Raw genomic sequence first — 17,624 nt, forward strand, 5'->3', positions numbered from 1 at the left:
GATTTATTGGCGCTAAAGTTTATATTTGCACCTTGTTTTGTGGCAGCTTGTACAGAAAATATATTTTGTTTAAATTTTGGGATTAGAAGAGCGTTTTCACAGAAACACAGTTCACCTTTATTGTTCTTTAGCGAGATTTTCGCATTGCCTCTTTTCAAAACGATATCATTGACTCGACTCCCTTCAGCTAGTTCTACAAAATGATTTTGTGGCTTAAAGTTGGGATCAAAATTGATACAATCAGATTCCTTTATAATCACATGTGCCGTGGTCCCACAATCGACAAGATTGTTATTTTTTTGTTGAAGCATCAAATGTACACGAAAATAAAAATGTATGTTCGCTAACAGAGCTCTCTACATTTTTAATGTAGTCGCCATTTTGAGTCCTGTATCTACATTGGAAACTCTTGTGATTAGGTCGTCCACAATTATAGCAAATAATTTTTGTACTTTTCTTCGGAAAAAACTTGCTTTTGGCAAAGTTGCGTTTTTTATTCCTGGCATGGGTATAATTCGATTTTGGTGTTTTTATGTGTGTATTTTTAAATTTCATGATATTTGTGGATTCGCTTTTTTCTGTGATCATTTTTTCAGTTTCTTCGTAACTTCTGAGTGCTACCTTGAATTAGCTAAAAATCATGGGTTTTTCTTTCTGGGTTATCACGGTGGTAAATGGCTTGAAATCACTCGGTAATCCCTTAAGGACCATGGAAATTAACAGACTGTTACTTATAACTTCACCAGACATTTTTAAAGAATTTGCAGTTATCTCGGCTCTTATAATATAATCAGTAATAGTTTCAGCTTCCATTCGTTTTAGAGAGGTCAGTTCAGTGTATAAAGAAATAATTTTGGGTTTTCCTTTCGATAATAACCGTCGTCCAGGGCTTCTCTCATTACCAGTGATAGACTTCAGTCATCTAAACACTGTATTAATTCCGCAAAGACAGTTGCGTTCTTTTCAATGAATTCGGGGTCGTTTCTGTTGTCAGGTTGTGTTTGTAGTACTTTATGTAGCTTATGGATTCGTAGATATCCTAGAAATTTAACTGTCCACAATTCGAATTTTGATTCGGATCCATCGAAATAAAGACCCACACTGGGCCCATAACCTCTAGAAGTGTATGCCATTTTGAGTTTCAGAACAGTTTCAGATGGTTCGCTGTTACACACAAGTCCTGGGAGGTGACTTGTTTGTAGTAGACAGTTCCACAGAACAAAATATTCTCACCGTGTCGAAACCCGGGAAAAGAACATGTGAAATTGCCCCAGAAAAGGTTTAATATTTATAAAGCAATTCTGGTTTCTGATTGGTTGATAGCAGAACGTAAACTAATTTGATTCGTCAGTTCTTAGCATAAATAGAATCGTCCGACTGTGTGGGATCATACCCCATTACAGACTCTTGTGATGGGATGTGTCTCCTAGCGGCCTCGGCTGCAGGGAGACAGGGTAGTACATGTCAAGGATTCATTACTTGACACTCAGCCCAACAGGTGAGGGGCCGGGAACCGGCCCAGCACCTGTTGGACTGAGGTACACCGCCTGGGTAATACCTAGGAGGTCCACCCTCCCAGGCCATGCCACCGGGCTTTCCGGTGGGGCAAGTTTATTGCTTGCTGCCTGAGGCGCCCCGACCGGGGAATGCCGACGGGGTTATTCAGGCAATTTTTAAAATTGCAGGAGTGCCCCTTCTTTAGGGGAGCCTGCGGGGTTCCCACTTTCCGGCCTTGTGCCACATTTTGCTGATGTGGGCAGCAAATAAATATCCACCCCATTACAGACTCTTGTAATGGGATGTGTCTCCTACAGGCCTCGGCTGCAGGGAGACAGGTTAGTACAAGTCAACCGGCCCTGCACCTGTTGGACTGAGGTACACCGCCTGGGTAATACCTAGGAGGTCCACCCTCCCAGGCCTTGCCACCGGGCTTTCCGGTGGGGCAAGTTTATTGCTTGCTGCCTGAGGCGCCCCGACCGGGGAATGCCGACGGGGTTACTCAGGCAATTTTTAAAATTGCAGGAGTGCCCCTCTTTTAGGGGAGCCCGCGGGTATCCGACCTTCCAGGCCTTGTGCCAAATATTGCCGATGTGGGCGGCAATTAAATATATACCCCATTATAAAACTTCACTATGATGGGATGTGTCTCCTAGCGGCTTCGGCTGCAGGAAGACAGGGTAGTACAAGTCAAGGATTCGTCACTTGACACTCAGCCCAACAGGTGAGGGGCCGGGAACCGGCCCAGCACCTGTTGGACTGAGGTACACCGCCTGGGTAATACCTAGGAGGTCCACCCTCCCAGGCCTTGCCACCGGGCGTTCCGGTGGGGCAAGTTTATTGCTTGCTGCCTTAGGCGCCCCGACCGGGGAATGCCGACGGGGTTACTCAGGCAATTTTTAAAATTGCAGGAGTGCCCTTTCTTTAGGGGAGCCTGCGGGGTTCCCATTTTCCAGGCCTTGTGCCAAATATTGCCGATGTGGGCGGCAATTAAATAACTACCCCATTATAGAACCAACACATAGATCAAACTAATCAATGTATATATAGAAGCGCGTTTGTCGCTCTATCAAATCGTGTTATTCGTTACTCGTATCAATCTCTTCATTTAAGTTTTTGCAGGCTTTTCAACAACATGGACAAAATTCCAATCAGCACGATTTTCTTGTGTCAGATCAAATTAGGCCATAAAACTGACAAGACAGCTCGTGATTCAATGATGCATTTGACCCAGGAACCACTAAGGAGCGTATGGCACAACAGTGGTTCAAGAAATTTCACAATGGTGACGAGAGCCTCGAAGATGAAGACAGTCGCAGCCGATTGACCACGGTTGATAACGAATATTTGAAAGCCTTAATTTAAGCTGATCCTTGCAAAACCACATGAGAAGTTGCTGTTGAACTTGAGGTCGACCACTAAACAGTCGTTTGCCATTTTAAGCAAATAGGGAAGTCAAAAAGATTGGATGAATGGATGCCGCATGAATTGAAAAATAATTTTAAAAAATGTTGTTTTGAGGTGTCTTTTACATTCCTTCTGCGCAAGAAAAATGACCCATTTCTCCATCGGATTTGGACGTGTGATGATAAGTGGATCCTCTACGACAACGGGCGACGTTCAGCACAATGGTTGGATGTTGGAGAAGCTCAACAACACTTCCTAAAGGCGAAATTGCACAAAAAAAGGTTATGGTGACTGTTTGGTGGTCTGTAGCCGGCCTCATCTATCATAGCTTCTTGAAACTGGGCGAAATGATTACGGCGGAGAATTGATGAAATGTACCAGAAGCGCCAACGTATGCGCCCGTGATTGGTCAATATAAAGGTCCAATTCTTCTCCATGACAACGCTCATCCGTATGTTGCTCAACTGACTCTTGAGAAGCTGAATAAATTGGGTTAGAAGACTCTGCCTCATCCGCCATATTCACCATATCTGTCGCTCACCAAATTATCATTTTTTCAAGCATCTCGACAACTTCCTGCATGAAAATGCTTCAAAACCAGAGATGATGCTGAATCGGCCTTCGATGACTTCATCGCTTCTAGACCTCCGGATTTCTATGCTAAAGGGATGAATAAACTTGTTTCACGTTGTCAAAAATGTGTTGACTTTTATGGCTCTTATTTCGATTAATAAAGTTTATTATGAAAGGAGCTATGATCTTTTGAAGATGAACATCAAAAAAACGACATTATTTTTGCATCAACCTAATAACTTAGACCATTAGAGGGGAGTTTTCCTGTCTATTTATTCTCATATTCAGCTTTAGTAACGCATTGAGCACTTTTCATTCTGTTTTTTACTACTTATACCTCTAAGTATATATATATATATATATATATATATATATATATATATATATATATATATATACGAAACACGCGTGTACGTAGATTACTGTTTTAAAAATAATAAAATAAATAAAAAATGTTAAATACGTCCAAATTAAAAAAAAGGGCGACTTTCTAAGTAAATAATAAAAAAAAATGAGCTCCGAGGCGGCGCCAATATTAACCGTAGTTATCGCTTGAAAAATAACAACAATAACAAAATCTCTCTCTCTCTCTCTCTCTCTCTCTCTCTCTATATATATATATATATATATATATATATATATATAATTTATTTTTTTGCTATGAAAATAAATTACCACTGTTAATACTACAAGCTGGTGCTTCTTTTCTAATTTCATAAGTTATATTAATCTTTACATTCCCATACATGAACAAAGTTATCATTGGGTTACTTAGGGTCATCCTGTAATACATGCGCACTGAATGTTTGTGAAGTAATTAGGTTTCTAAACTCAGCGAGAAAAACTCGGCTGTCTAGACATACTAAAAAAAGTGATACAACAAAACACATGGCTGAAGATGGGCACACACACATACATACACACACACACACACGCACACACACACACACACACACACATATATATATATATATATATACGAGTATATGTGTGTATCGCATATATATACGAGTATATGTGTGTATGTGCGTGGGTATATGGATGTTTGTTAAAAGGAGTATTCATATGTGTAACTGTATACATTATACATTCCATTATACTAATATGAGGTAATATGTTTCTGTTTGCATTAAAATATATTATTAAACGTTCTGGCCTTAAGACATCACCTTAATAATGACTGAAATTACCTTTTTCACACACAATATATATATATCATCCATCCCGATATATTTATTTCCATAACTTACTGTCACAAGTTAGCGCTGCATTATTAACTGCTTATCCATTATCTATTCCTATTCTGGTTTAATATTATAACTTATCACTTTCCAGTGTTTTTTTTTTAAATTTGATTGCTGTTGTTGTTGTCTGGTTGGATTTTTTTTGTGCGCTTGTTCTAATATCGTTTTTTCTCATTATAATAATAATTATTTCTGTAAAGTTTGACGAAATTGTCACATCGTTAATACGATTCGGTAATCAAAAAATTTGTAACCAAGCAGATAAAACAGTAATTAAATATATATATTTGCTCTGCAATAATATTGAGCAGTCTTTTCAGGATTTTAGTACCATTTATTGCTCTCTCTCTCTCCCTCTCTCTCTCTCTATCTCTCTGTCTCTCTCTCTATATATGTATAAGTATGTAAATATATATATGTGTGTGTGTGTGTGTGTGTGTGTGCGTGTGTGTGTGTGTGTGCAAGCAGATGAAATTTTATGCCATGTAAGCTCAAGAAAGTTCTTTGTTTCAATATAAAACGAGAATTAGAATCAGTAGTCATAAATAATGTTGGTGAAATTTATTGTTATTTTCTTGTTTTTAGGAGTAACCTTTATATTTCCATAAGGAATAAATTCGCCACCCTCTTAACTTAGTTTTGATGTAGCCCATTTTGATTTAGTTTAATAGTTTGCATTCTTTTTTTTTTTGTCAGATTCAGGGGGGGGGCGGATTTATGATAAATATTAGTACATAATTTGTTGAAGACATTTAACTGAACAGGCCAATAGACGTTTATGGAAGGAAGGTAAACTTAAGTAACAGAAAGATAGAAGAAACTGAAAGGATATATATATATATATATATATATATATATATATATATATATATATATATATATATATATATATATATATATATATATATATATATATATTGGTGGCCTTGCAAGGCCACAGGGGAGACAAGCGTAACAGCAGAACTGAAACTAGCCTGCAGGACACTATATATACAAATATAGGCAACTTTGGGCATATTTTATTAGTTTGAAAATAAACCATAGAATAGTATTATAATCTTCAAAATGCCTGTATATTTTCAGGTAGTGGCGTCACATAGAATAAAATATACGAATTTGGCTACCAGTATAGATACATCCACACATACACCACATACACACACACACACGCACTTATATATATATATATATATATATATATATATATATATATATATATATATATATATATATATATATATATATATGTTACATGATAAGGGCTGTCCCCTTTTCATGTAAGTATAAAAATGGAGAATTTAGTTTAAAATGAAAATGAATAGCATAGGCGAAATTCGAACCTCGTAATCTAGTTTAGAAATAGATTACGTGTGAGAATTAAAAAATGTAAAACAAACATTTGTTTAGAAATAGATAAATATTTTAAGGAAAGAATGTTAACTATCAAGTTTGTTATGAAATTTTAAATTGAAAGAATGCAGCTTATAAGATAATGTTTTTAACATATTGAATATAGGTTAAAATTCCTTTTGTAGAAATAGGAAAAGTTTTGGACACGTATGTCCAGGGCACGTGGAAGAATGCACATGTTTTAACATGTGTATGACGTCACGGAAAATAGAAAGTTCGAGGGATAGAGAAAAACTTTAGAGTTAGACAGTCAGTGAGAAAACTCAGGAACAGTCAGACGTCTGGAAGCGAGACGTCACTTCAAGGAAAAAATGTGAGACTTTGAATTCTTGGTGATGGAACACGGCCGTGTGAAGAATAAACCATCAAGTGTTTTTTGTAAAGCTCGTCTTGTGTCTTATGATTCTTAAAAAAGGTAAAGTCCAATTGTATTATATATTTGTGTTATATGTCTTTACATACACGTCTCAACATCATCATGTCCGAACTGTTTGAACACTGTGTCCTCACTCAAAGAGTTTTCTCCTTCTCTTCCATTCTACACAACAAAGAAGGAACTATCTCTCTAAGTCTCTCGTACAACAACTTATACAACTTCTCTCTCTCACTAAGATACAACATCATATGTAATAAGACAAGAACTCTCACTAAGACTCGTATCTTTACTAATAAGACTCTCTTCTAAGACTGCGCTAATAGTAAGACTCTCTCAATGAAACCCCTATATACCCCTATATGTAACACACACACACACACACACACATACACACACACACACACACATATATATATATATATATATATATATATATATATATATATATATATATATATATACAGTGCCCCACAAAAGTTTACAATACACATTTGAAACTGTCAGTTTTTGTATTTCTAGCTTCCAAATGCTAATGAAATTTTTTATAAACATAGAAAATGTATTGAAACTAAGATAGGAACAATGGGAAAAATAAAAAAATAAAAATTTAATACAATGCGAAAAAGAAAACTCAATAATTAGCAACGCAAAAGTTTGGAACACATTTACAAAATTATATCTAGTATTTTGTAGCATACCCATTATTGCTGATTACAGCATGCAGACGTTTTGAGTAATCTCCCACGAACTTCTTACATGTGTCTTGTGTTATTTTATTCCATTCTTCCATACAAATTCTCTCCAATTCGCGCAGATTTGAAGTTCTCTTCTATGGAGCCATAATTTCAATTCTCCCCATAAATTCTCTATAGGGTAGAGATCAGGAGATTGACTAGGCCACTTTAAAACATTCACTATATTTGAATTAAACTAATTTTGTGTGAGTTTCGCAGTGAGTTTTGGATTGTTATCATCGTTGAAAGACCCAGTATGATTTCAATTTGAGCAATTTCACATTTTCTTTAAGGTTTTTCTCCAAGATACTCCTATAAAGTGCCCCATTCACTTTCCTTTTATTATTCCCACTTTTCCTACACCTCCTGCACTAAAACAACCCCAGATCATAATGGATCCACCTCCAAATTTTACTGTTGGAACGGTTTGTTTTTGACTGGTATTCTGTACCTCTTTTTCTCCAAACTTTCGGTGTTTTTGGAGTGCCAAACAAGTAAATTTTTGTTTCATCCAACCAAAGCACATTATGCGAAAACTCTAGAGGCTTGCTTCCATACTCATTTGCAAAATCTAACCTAGCACGAACATGAGGAGTTTTTCTTTGCTGATCTAGAGAAGATGTCTTTAAGCTAAAGGGTTCTACTGATTGTGTCCTTGCTTACTTTCATTTCACTGTTATTGTTCCAACAGAATTCTATGGAACCATCAACTCTTTGGATATTGTTCTATATCCCAATCCACTTTGATGAAGACGTACGATTCGTTTTCTGAGCTTTTGGTCAATCTGTTTATTCTTTCTCATGATGTGGTTGCTTACAATACGGTTATTAGATAAAGAATGGCACACTATTTTAACAATTGCTTACTTCGATGTCTATTTATTGTGGGGCCCAGTTTAGTCCACAAGAACGACATGATGCAGAGAAATATAAAGAGAATAGTAGTAATTGCAGGTATCAGTAAGATCCCGCTCTCCGAGGTACAATATCCGTTGAGATCTCGCTCCACCGTATCAGCCTTAGGAGCTGATTATATAGGATCTGGACGCGTCCAATATGGGGTGAGATCCTGTCTCACAACACTATTGGATATTCCTGAACATTCTAGAAGCTTCTTAGCATTTTACCATAATAAGCCGTCATAAAATTATTGAAAGATCTAATAAATTTGATATATGTTGTAAACTTTTGCGGTGCTAATTATTGAGTTTTCTCTTCGCATTGTGTTAAATTGTATCCCCCACTGTTCCTATCTAAGTTTCAATACCTTTTCTATGTTTATAAAAAGTTTCATTATCATTTGGAAGCTAGAAATACAAACACTGAAAAATGGGTTATTGTAAACTTTTGCGGGGCACTATATATATATATATATATATATATATATATATATATATATACTAGCATGGGCGCCCGGCGTTGCCCGGGGGTTTGGATGTGTATGTTGAGCAAAAAAAAAGTGGTAGGAGGAAGGCAGGCTCGAACCCGTACCGCAAAGGAGGAAAAGAAAGGGGTAAAACCTAACGTTTATGCTGTTACGACCACCGCCAAACCGGAAGCGACATTTTTTAAAATTAAGGCTAGACAATCTAAAGGATTGGATAACTTTCAAAAATATCGGCGTATATATATATATATATATATATATATATATATATATATATATATATATATATATATATATATATATATATATATATATATATATATAAAAGTGCTTAGTTGAAGGGGAAGATATTAATGTTTTTAACCAATTTTTCGATATTTGTCGTATGAAAGATCGAACTTTAAAACGATACTAATCTTGATAAAATCCGTCTATAAACTAAAAATTGGCAGAGTTATTGCGTAGGGAAATGTACACAGATACACAGACACGCTCAGTTATATATATATATATATACACACACACACACACACATATATATATATATATATATATATATATATATATACTAGTAGGCCGCCCAGTCGTAAAATACGCTTATATATGATATTTTGATTAGTGCAGATTTCCTATTTATTATCATATTACATTGGACCCAATATATAGTAATGATTCAAAAAATTTTTTTTAAAATGACTCATGTGTCACCGTCGAGAATCGAAACCAAAACGTTTAGCTTACAATTTACTTTTTCTTTTGATGTTAATACCTGAGCTATGAAGATATGTTTATTGCACGGCTAAAAATTAAAATATGAACCAATAGCTACTACGTTACGCATGCATATTCGTAATGCCGTCGTTGAACCATCACCTGGCAAATTTAATTTCTTTTTTATTTTTACATGTTTGCACGAATTTCCCTGGCTAAAACCCAAATATAAAGTTTTGCATAAGTGCGAATACCTTACATATTAAGTTTCCAGTCTTTAGACTGCAAACTGACAGAGGAGTTTGGTAGGCAATTATTTTAAACAAGTATATATATATATATATATATATATATATATATATATATATATATATATATATATATACCATTGGTATTTGTGCTGACTATCTATATCGTGGCCCCTCAAAATCTCCACAATTTCCTGAACGAATTTTCGTTGAACTGATGGAACTTGCCACTAAATCAGTTTCCTTCAGTTTCAACAACATTATGTACCGGTAAATTGATGGGATATCTATGGGTAGCCCTCTTGGTCTTTCGCTAGCCAACATTTTTGTTGGATTTTTGGAAAACGAATTATTTTCCAAAATTACTAAACCAACATTCTATACATGCTACGTTGATGACACTTTTGCATGCTTTCCCTCACGGAGTGAAGCTGAACAGTTTCTTCGTCTTCTTTGCAACTTGCATCCATCGTTACAATTTACTATGGAGGTCGAGGACTGTGGCTCTCTTCCATTCCTCGATGTTCGTGTTTCTAAAGTTGGTTCTACGTTTGAGACCTCTGTATACAGAAAACCTACATTTACAGGGCTCTATCTTAATTGGTTTTCCTTTGCCCCTCAGTCTAGAAAATAAACCCCATTAGCGCTCTTACACATCGTGCACTCATGATTTGTTCACCAAACCGTCTTGATGCGGAACTTGGTGAAATCACAAATATTTTTCTCAGCAATGGATATCCCATAAATATAATAAAAACTACTATTGAACGTAAAATTGCTATATTTAATAGTGTTAAACGTATTGGTCCATCACGTTGTCCTATTTATTTAAAATTACCATGGTTAGGTCCTGTTGGCCTTCATATTGTTGAAAGGATTTCTTTTGCTACTCAACGTTGTTTTCCAGCTACTATGCTTAGAGTAGTTTACACAACTCGAAACTTTTTCTTTTCTTTTCGTAAAGATGTTTTGCCAACCATTCAAAAGAATTCTCTTGTTTATAAATTTGTTTGTCAGTGTGGAGCTGACTACGTTGGCAAGACATCCCAAAGATTGGAAATGAGAATATCCCAACACATCCCTCGGGATATTCGATTACACCAGGTTTCGAGAACATCCGGGCACTCCCAAGCTTATGAGTCCGCCATCGGTAATCACCTGATTAGTATAAATAGGTGTTCTGACCAATATTCCGATGGGTGGTTTTCTGTTTTATACAGTGCTAGGTCGAACTATCATCTCAATATCATTGAGGCGTTAGTCATTAATAACTCTCGACCTAGCCTGTGTAGACAAAAAATTTTGAAACATCAGTTGGAAATATTTACTGATTTAAAACCACCTGAACAGTGAGAATTATATATATATTTTTTCTCTCACTGGTTTTCCAACTGAAACCAATTTCCCTCTTTCCTCATTCGATTCTTAGTTTTAATTTATCATTCTGACGTTTCCTCTTGGAGGGTCAGACGATAAGGCCTTAAGGAAATTTTAACAATTCCACCTGCCCGTTTTTTTGTTTCTTTGGTATTTAAATTAAATTATGTTTCCTCTGAAACATTTTGCTGTACCAAGAATTTACTTAGCTGAATTCTCCTTTATAATTGTAGACCTTTGAAAAATCGGTTCATGCAAGTGCCAAGTCTATTTCTATTTAAAAAAATTAATTCAGGCTTTACTCTTTTTTTTTTTCATCCTCATATAGTTTAATTCTCTTTTGTAATTATAACCTTTTTAGAAGTCGGATTATGTCGGTGTTAAGTCTGCGATAGGTTAAATTTATTTTTTTTCGTCAGAGAATTTAAACTGCATCCTTCATTTATATTTTTACATCATTTTTTTACTCACAACTTCTTTAAACTGTATATATATGTGTGTGTGTGTGTGTGTGTGTGTGTGTGTGTGTACGCGCGTGTGTTTATACGTTGTTTGACTGTGAAAATAAATATCATCTTTTACATTCTGGAAATTCTATTACCAATTACTCGCTAGGTTAGCATGTTGGACGACATCGTTAAAACGACTGTAAAATTCCGACTTGTGAGACACCGGCTTGGGTTCTCGTTTGTTGGATTACCACACCCCTTGTTCGCGACGAAGTAGGTTCGTTCCATAGTGTGATTTCGTTGTGGTTTGCTTGTATCTGTGTTAGTTAATAGATGTTTGTTGGCTGTCATGGTTCTTGTGAGCTCGTTCGTTGCTTAACTCTGGAAATAATTATATCATCTCTCACATTCTGAAAAACAAATATATATATATATATATATATATATGTATATATATATATATATATATATAACTACTTCATTTACTCACATAAAATTAATATAGGAAAGTATAGATTTATGCGTAAACTTTAAGTATTTACTTCAAAAGTGCTCAATACGTAGTTAGACCTAGTTAGTAATTTATATTTTATAAATTACTATATATATATATATATATGTATATATATATATATATATATATATATATATATATATAGGAAAAACAATTAATAAAAATATTAAAACGCTTTAAGAAGAATTAAAAACATATTCAATTTTCAAAAAGGAGACACAAATTAAGCTTTTACATTAAATTGACCTTTTATATCTGGTTAGGATTACTTTCTAAATATTAAGTCTTTAATATTTATAATACACTTTAAGTTTGCTATTTTGGATTATCTTTCTAAACTGTATTGTAGTTCTTTTATATATATATATATATATATATATATATATATATATATATATATATATATATATATATATAATTATTTATTATAATAATTATTAAATCCATATAGACACTAGTGTTTCATCGTTTCGGAATCATCAATGTAGGGTGTCACGATTAACACAATTCAATAGATTCGAACGTGGCGACAGAAGCCACCACTGGCTTCATTAGCAAGGACCTAATCCATTCGGCTACCATTAAGCGCAAGAAATGCTGTTGAATTTAAACATTATTTTTTTAAATGCTTTTGGAGGTCTGTCAGAGTGATCTAATCCTTATGTGATGATCTGCGCATAAGAGCTAAATCGACCAATTTTAATTCAACTGAAAGTGCGCAACGATAAGAAACGAGTTTCCTAAAGGGGCTGACATACGAGTTAATGTTAGGGTTAATAAGTGTCTTGGAGACTGGAAGATAACATCATGATGATCGGTTGTGATGGAACTTGGGTAGGATTTGATTATTTAAAATGACGGCCTTACAAGAACACAAATCCGCATGTAAAAGAGACGTTATGGAATTACTTTGATAATCATCATGTATTATTAAAACTTAACATGTATTATTAAAACATGTATTATTAAAACTTAACATGTATTATTAAAACATGTATTATTAAAACTTAACTCTCGGGTTAAGCCGATTACGGACAGCTAGTACATGCATAAATGAAAAAAAATATAGCTCTTGTTTACATCCGCAGTGCTTGCCACTTTCCGCATCGAATAGTTTGATAAAAAATACATTTCAATTCTATATAGATCAATAAACATGTAGATGTATCAATAGATAGCTAAGTATGTAAATTAGTTTAATGCCAGCATTGATAACATAAAATCAATAATTTTAATAAAACCATCATTTCCATTCGCTTTTGTTCTTTCTCTATCTTTCTCTTCCTTTCTTTCATTTTTTTTATTTTTGTTTTTCTCCCCTCTCATTTTTTCCTCCATTTTCTCGAAAAAAAAAAAAGATTGTTTACAGACAAACAAACGAAAAAAAGAAAAAGCAAAAAAAAAAAAAAAAAAAAACCCCAAAAAAACAGAGAATACTTTCTATGGATTATAATTCAGGCTTGAAGGTATAGAAATTCTTTCGTCTTAAAGTCTGGGGAATTAGTTTTCTAAGATGTTCAATTTAGAAGAACAGAAGTAAGAATATTGAAACCAGAAGCCTTCATTTTTTCCCCATATTCTTTTATCATTTTAAACTGTTCTTTATAATTAAGACGTTTAAACAAATATAGAATAAAAATGGACATAGATATTTAAATCTAACAACATTTCTATTTAATTGTACGTAGGGTTTTTCATTGTTATTCAATACAATATCTCACTTTCTCTCTTTTTTCATAGTAAGGTTTGAAAATATATATATATATATTAATCAAGCTACACAGAATTTCCTGCGAGTTTTTATAAGTTCTTGCGTTATTGGGTGTTCTAATCAGCCAATCAGATTATTTGTTGCTCACACATCCATTTCTCGTAGTCCATAGGTGCGTGTTAGTAAGTGTTTTCAAGTTTAAAGATTTCTATCCTTCTTTCATTAAGTATACTTTTATATTTTGCGACAATTTTTAATGATTTTTTTGTCATTGATGCGTCGGACTATTGAAAAATGAATAGTATTTTTCTTCAGTTCAACAAAATACCTATAAGACAATAATGGAAATTAAGAAAAACTTTTTTTTAAATATACAAACATCATGATTGTAAATTGATTTTGTTCTCTATCCACTGCAATATAAGTTACTAGTCATATATATATATATATATATATATATATATATATATATATATATATATATATATATATATATATATATGTATATATATATATATGTATATACTTGAGAGGGCGGTAACATCACTTTGAGAATGGATGTTGTACCTTCTAACAGTGATACTATCTTTAGTAACAGCATAAAGCTGGATATTCCACCAGACTAGATGAATTCTCTTTATTTCCGAGGACTTCGACTGAAATAAAATGAAACAATATATATATATATATATATATATATATATATATATGTGTGTGTGTGTGTGTGTATGTATGTGTGTGTGTGTGTGCGCGTGCGAGCGCAGACATGCATTCAGCGTCTATATTAATCCGCGGTTTGATTGAATTTAATGAGATTCAGAACTATGTTAATTTGTTTGTTATGATTCAAATCAATAAGAAACAAAAATGATACATGTATACACAGATACTTTATTTCATTTCAATGGACGCTATACATAAATTTGTTCATCCGCTAATATCTTCAATTATGCTGACATGCTTGAAACTCAGCGCGAAGTTTAAAGATACCAGATGTAACCTTTCTTTGATCACTGTTTTGGAGTTGTAACACTAGAAAACTCTCTACATTTAAAATCTTCAGCCCTATGGCTTAACTTTCGAATGTTTTTGAGAAACGGAAGTTATTGACGGATGATCAAACTAATGTATGTTGTTCCTTGAAATATATACACTCTTATACAAGTCATTTACAGATTTTTTCCCAAAGCAAAGCCAACAAAGTCTAAGACATGTTTTAAATGGTTTATTCCCTGTTGACTGCGGTATGTTGATGGTCCTGGACAATTCTAGCAGGCCCACCTTCATAGGCTTTTGAGAAAGAAGTAAGTTTATTGGTGATAAGCTGAGACGCCGTACTGGGAAAAACCAATGGAGTTACTAAGACATATTTTTGAAAGTCAAAGTAATCTTCGTATATCTTGCTTACTTTTAAATCCCAATTTTCGACCCTTGTGTCGCGTCTTCCCGCCGTGACAGGGAAATAAATAACCTTTGGCATTAAATTATACTACATAGAAAGATAGATACATCAATATTAAGAAATACAAGTTATAATTTCAAATTGGGTAGCGATTCACACTATTCATTAGGCCACGCACTCTGATCATTGGTTCATGCCAAGTGATATCGACAATCAGTTCGGTAAAAAAACTGGGTCACTTTAGTGTGCTTTTTTCCGACGGCGTATAAAATTATCAGTAGGTTCTTTGATAAGACAGGGGTGCGTGCGAAATGAATGTTTCTGTTTGGGGCCTCATCAAATCATGCATTTTAAACGTTAATTCAAGCCATTATAAACAATTATTTTATAAAATCAGTAGTAGATTCTCTTAATTGTAGACTATAATGTCCTGTAGACTAAGTCACTGCGGGGAAGCATGCGAAACTTCTCCCCAATCCACCGCGGTGGGTATCCGACTAGAGCAGGCAATCAATCGATTTGATTGAAAAATGCGTGTTTTCACCGATTTCGATGATAATAAAAGTATTGGATGTATGGAATATTCGTTGATCCTCATTCAATACCGGGCAACATCGAGTCTTACTTATATATATATATATATATATATATATATATATATATATATATATATATATATATATATATATATAATGTTAATGTTTATACAAACCTATAGCTATGTGTTAGATAAATAGCTATAGACAATGAAAAGATTTGAAACTGAAAAATCATATTATTCGAAGAGAATTAACAATGTTTTGACATAATGCAAGATAATAATCAAACAGGATTTATTGAACATCAAAATATGAAGTAAGTACTTGAAAGAAAAAGAACAAAACTACGGAAGCACATAAGTAAAACAAATAAATAAGATTATGTTTAAGCTTTTATTTTGTGATGAACAAAATTCTGGCCTTATTTATGTAGCTGAATGATTTGAATAAAAGAACTCACAAATACAGAAGCATTTCTGTGAAGTCTTTCTTTCGTGCCAACAGCTTAATGGTTACCGACACGGATAATAAATCCTGTCTGATCTTGTGCGTTCAGTTACGCATTAGAAAAAAATTATGACCCTCCCACTCCCCTACTCGTGTGGAGGAAATAACTGTTCGCCTTCAATGAATTGTTTATAAAAGGTATTGTGTTTTAAAATTGCACAAATGAAAGAGGGTTGATATGTCGTAGAAAGGGCTGTTTGCAGTAATTATCCTATTTTGTATTACATGATTCCAAAGTGTTGATATGCCATAAATAGCAATTCTTTCCAAACTCTTCAACAAATGCTTTACCGAATCTTGCTTTCCTGACTGCTGGAAAAAAATGCTTCTGTGGTTCTAGTTTACAAGAATTCTGACGAGAGAACTGATCCACTAAATTATCGCTCCATTAGCCTTCTTCCTCTATTTATCAAAATATCTGAGTCCAATCAGTAGTGCACCACCTCGTACATATTAACCTTTTTTTCTGATCGACAGAATAGATTTAGTGAAGATTATAAAAGAAAGTATATGTTTTTATGTACAAATGTAAAAAAATAAATAAATAAATAAATAAAAACATCAGAAATAGTGAAGTTGGAAGAATTCTTTAAAGCCGAGATGTAATACAGGTGATAACATGTACTAATGAGTCTTTCTCTCTTTCTCTTTCTCTTTCTCTGCCAAAATAATGTACCTGAGATCATAAAAGAAAGAACATGCTTTTTGGGGGGTACAAATGACATCATGTTAAATAATTATAATTAACTAGTGGGGAAGGACTTTGCCCGAGCGTAAAATACGCTTAAATATGATATTTTAATTTGTCCAGATTTCGTATGTATTATTATAGAGTCGTGATTTTAAAAGTAAAAAAAAAGTACTTAGGTGCCATCAGTTAGAATCGAAACCGAAACATTCAAAGCTGATGACGTTACCACTGTACGAACGTGACACGCATATAAGCCAATTAAAATTAAAAAAAATAAAAAATAAACTAAGATGAATGTACAAAATGTATAACGATTTTTTTCAATTTTGACTTCTTTTTGACTCCTTAAAAACTATTTTAACCAGCTAAAGACTTATAAAAGAACGGCCCGTAAAAAATCCAATCATTTGAGGCCCCTAGTGCCGCTCTGCGACTTTTAGTTTCGAGGAGGTAGAGTGTGAAAATGTGGAGACAGATAGACAGACCGACAGACAGACAGGCATATAGCTGTTTATATATTAAATTACACTCCAACGAAACCCACAAATTCTAAGTTTGGTGCTTTGATTCTGGCTTTAACTTATACATCCTAAGAACAAAGCTCTCTTTAAGATTCTGATTTGTAGCTACATTGTCGTCTCTTATCTTCATCACAATTCACAATTCATACAAAGTCACATACATCATTACAGAGCAGGGGAAACTGGAAGCTTTGAGGAGGCGTATCTTTGTCCTTGTGATGCCAATAGTAAATGAATTTGCAGCATCAACAATTATGCCAATACATGCAACCCCATTTGTCTCTAGATCTAGAGTCATCTAATGCGAAAAACATGTGGGTCAGCAA

General features: G+C 34.0%; 1 protein-coding gene across 1 annotated transcript in view; it reads right to left on the bottom strand.

The window, feature by feature from the left end:
- LOC145296191 (uncharacterized) overlaps positions 1-17,624 on the bottom strand; it is an 86,808-nt gene that overhangs the window by 28,987 nt on the left and 40,197 nt on the right. The window lies entirely within an intron of this gene.

Source organism: Euprymna scolopes, chromosome 16 (assembly GCF_053919585.1).
Source record: "Euprymna scolopes isolate OS-2025 chromosome 16, ASM5391958v1, whole genome shotgun sequence".
Classification (NCBI taxonomy): domain Eukaryota; kingdom Metazoa; phylum Mollusca; class Cephalopoda; order Sepiida; family Sepiolidae; genus Euprymna; species Euprymna scolopes.